The 3836-nt window shown below is 45.2% G+C and overlaps 1 non-coding gene across 1 annotated transcript; it reads right to left on the minus strand.

Annotated features, from left to right (window-relative positions):
* Window positions 1-651: 651 nt before the first annotated feature.
* On the minus strand, window positions 652-815 carry LOC139171731 (U1 spliceosomal RNA). Its single transcript, XR_011559788.1, has one exon. It is a non-coding gene; the product is annotated as a U1 spliceosomal RNA (small nuclear RNA).
* Window positions 816-3836: the final 3021 nt, after the last annotated feature.

Genomic DNA, 3836 nt, shown 5'->3' on the forward strand with positions numbered 1-3836 from the left:
ATTCAAACACTGTTTTGAAAAGATTGTTATCTACATTGGAGATGAGTACATGCCAGCAGAGATTATGGGAATGCTTATGTACTAAACTCTAACAAACGTGTAAATTAGGAATGATATATTTACAGGTGGTCCTCAACTTGACGACCATAATCAAGCCCAATTTTTTTTTTGTTACTAAGTGAGACCTTTCTTAAGTAAGTTTTGCCCCATTTTACAACTTTTCTTGCTGCAGTTGTTAAGTGAATCACTAAAGTTATTAAATTGGAAACATGGTGGTTAAGTCAAATCTGGATTCCTCATTTACTCTGCTTGTCTGAAGGTTGCGACAGGGGATCATGTGACCCTGGGACATGGCAACCATCACAACTATGGGCCAGTTCCCAAGCATCTGAATTTTGATCATGTGACTGTGGCGATGATGCAATGATCATTATTGTGAAAAATAATAAGTCACTTTTTCAGTGCCTCTGTAACTTTAAATGGTCACCGTTGTAATTCAAGGACTACCAGTACTTAGTGAATTTAGATATAGAATATAAGTATATTATTTCATGTGATTTCACACTAGAAAAAAAGTGGAATCTGTCAGGGCTACTAATTCTGCATTTATTTCCTTCTTCAATTATTATAGAAACAATGGGAGCCAACTTTCGGGGGAAAGCGTGAATGCAGTCCGCCACTACCACAAATTATGCAGTTGAGTTTCCCGCATTTGTGGAAATCACAGGGGTCATCACACCCGGAGTGCAATGGATGAGCTTCACCCTGGGAAAACCACCTTCATGATCATGGTGTCTCCCCTGCTAGGTAAGTACAGTGATACCTTGTATTACAAACTTAATTGGTTCCAGGATGAGGTTCTTAAGGTGAAAAGTTTGTAAGACAAAATAATGTTTCCCATAGGAATCAATGGAAAAGTGATTAATGCGTGCAAGCCCAAAATTCACCCCTTTTGCCAGCCGAAGTGCCCGTTTTTGTGCTGCTGGGATTTCCCTGAGGCTCCCCTCCGGACTTCTGTGTTTTTGTGATGCTGCAGGGGAATCCCAGCAGGGGATTCCCAGCATCGCAAAAACGAGCGCTTTGCTGGCAACGGAAGTCCGGAGGTGGGGTTTCCCAGTGAAGAGAGCATCAGTGAAATTGCACCATCACAAAAACACCGAAGTCCTCAAATCCCCACCTCTGGACCTCTGTATTTTCCCCTGCAGCGTCACAAAAACACAGAAGTCCGGAGGTGGGGTTTCCCATGGAGGGGAGACTCAGGGGAATCCCAGCAGTGCAAAAATGGGTGCTTCACTGGCACAAAAGCCACTTCCACTGTCACCTTAACGGATAAGTCCAGAGGCGGGGCATCCCAGCAGCGGCGGTGGGTTTGTAAGGTGAAAATAGTTTGTAAGAAGAGGCAAAAAAATCTTAAACCCCAGGTTTGTATCTCGAAAAGTTTGTATGACGAGGCGTTTGTATGACGAGGTATCACTGTATTCAACTCAATTTTTTCAAGGGTGATTTGAAATTAGTCATCAATGCTTGCTCTAAGCAATGAATTTTGATCCACATAAAATGAACTGAAAGCATCTTATAGTCCTTCATAAACATAACAGTGAAATCAACTTGGTCAACTATGTCAATTTAGAAAGTACTCAGGTATAGAGCAATCATTAGGCACCATTCCGAATTGGCGGGGTTTCTTTGCCATATGTTGAAAACTGCCTAGGCATCATGGGTTGTACTAACCCTGATACTGTAGATTGGAATACTGGGTGAAGCAAACCCTGTGTATTGATATGATCAAGATAATTGGTGGGAGGAGGGCATTGGATATGTACAGAAATGGCACGCCCACTGTAAACCCAGTGACAACAGCAACTCAACTGCTACAAATCTATGATATAGAGAAGGGGACAGCAGCCCAGGGCTCTGGAGCTGCATGGCATTGGACCTACATGGCATTGGACCAGAGTACCTCCGGAACCGCCTGCTACCGCACGAATCCCAGCGGCCGATAAGGTCCCACAGAGTTGGCCTTCTCCGGGTCTCGTCGACTAAACGATGTCATCTGGCGGGCCCCAGGGGAAGAGCCTTCTCTGTGGTGGCCCCGGCCCTCTGGAATCAACTCCCCCTGGAGATTAGAACGGCCCCCACCCTCCTTGCCTTTCATATACTACTTAAGACCCTCCTATACCGCCAGGCATGGGGGATTTGAGACATCTTCCCCCAGGCTCATTATTATTTATGTTTGGTATGTATGTGCTGTTTGGTTTTTAATTATGATAGGGTTTTTAGTTATTTTTAATATTAGATTTGTGCCATTATAATATTGTTTTAATTGTTGTTGTGAGCCGCCCTGAGTCTTCGGAGAGGGGTGGCATACAAATCTAATAAATTGAATTGAATTGAATGTGGCTCTTTAGTCCCTCTGCTGTGGCCCCCTGTCACCGGTCAGCACCACAATTTTGAGAGGAGCTTGCTATGGGGGAAAGCATGGTGTGCCAAGAGGAGATTCTATGGTAAGGGGTGGGTTTTCTAGTCAGCTGCATGATTGATAGGGTTTCAGTTAGGACAGGTAGAGGAAAAAGGATGCCATACTAGGAGGAAACTCTATGGTGGGAAAAGAAGGTTTGTCACCACTGGTATAGGGTTTCATGCTTGAACTAGAAGAACTCCAAAGTCCCTTCTTTTCTGCCGGCTCCCAGTACGAGCCCCCAATTAATTGCAAAGGTAGACAAAGCAGACACACACACGTGAAAAGGCAAGAACACTGTCTTTATCCAAAGCAAAGGAGAAGCAAAACACCCTTTTGGTAGTCAAAGGGCTCACCTTCAAAGTAACAGACTTGAATGCGGTGAAAAACAATAAACAAACACAAAGCAATTAACAAGTATCTGTGAAGACTTCACAGCCACTCTCCTTCCAACATTTTCAAACTCACACGTTTGACTCAGAATCCTGGTATCAAAGCAAAGAGAGTCCTTGGAGAATCCTGAGACAAAAGCCACTTCCACTGTCACCGAACGGATAAACTTCCACACTCTGAAGCCAAAACGCTGCCAATTTAACGGCAGCCCCAATTAGTTGAACCACACCCAACCACAGGTGAAACTCCCTTATCTCCTGAAGTATTTCCGCAGCTGCTCTTTCCTAGTCATTGCCCTGTGGCTGCGTACGTCAATGAATGCTTCTTCATCTGAGCCCAGCGAAGATAAGGAGGAGGATGAATTGCTCCCTAATTGGCTGTCTGCCATGACCCCCTCTGAGGATCCTGTTTCACAGTCACTCCCTGCTTCCGACGATGCTTCGCTGCCCGAAGCAGTCGGCAGTAAAACTGGCCTCTGACACTGGGAGGATTCACCCACATCCACCCCCACAGTCCTTGGGGTAGGAGCTGGCCGAGAGCCAACCACAACACCTTCCAACTCTGTTATTTGCTTATTTAATTAATTTAATGAAATTTCTATGCCACCCAACTCCCTAGGAACTCAGGGCAGAGTCTGTTATTCAGCGGCTTGTGGCAGGGCGTAATCTCTTTCTATCTCTGGGCTGAGCGGTCCCTCTTCTCTGCCTTCTCTCCCAAGATAGCTGTTTCGGGAATCCTGTAGCAGAGGAAGGAGCCACTGCGGCTGCAGCCTGAGAGCTCCTTTTGTTTCCACATTTCAACTCCTTCCGTGATGGAGCTAAAACAACTTTCTGGCAAAGAAGTCCGTCCAATCCAACCCTCCCTTCTCCATTGCACATTTCCCGCTCCGATTCCCTAAGAATAACTCCAGAACTCTTTAGGGCTGAGTTCTGAAACTGGGGTGAATATTATCATCATTATTTAACCCACTCGGTTAAAGACCTTG

Source organism: Erythrolamprus reginae, chromosome 8 (genome assembly GCF_031021105.1).
Source record: "Erythrolamprus reginae isolate rEryReg1 chromosome 8, rEryReg1.hap1, whole genome shotgun sequence".
In the NCBI taxonomy this organism is placed as follows: domain Eukaryota; kingdom Metazoa; phylum Chordata; class Lepidosauria; order Squamata; family Dipsadidae; genus Erythrolamprus; species Erythrolamprus reginae.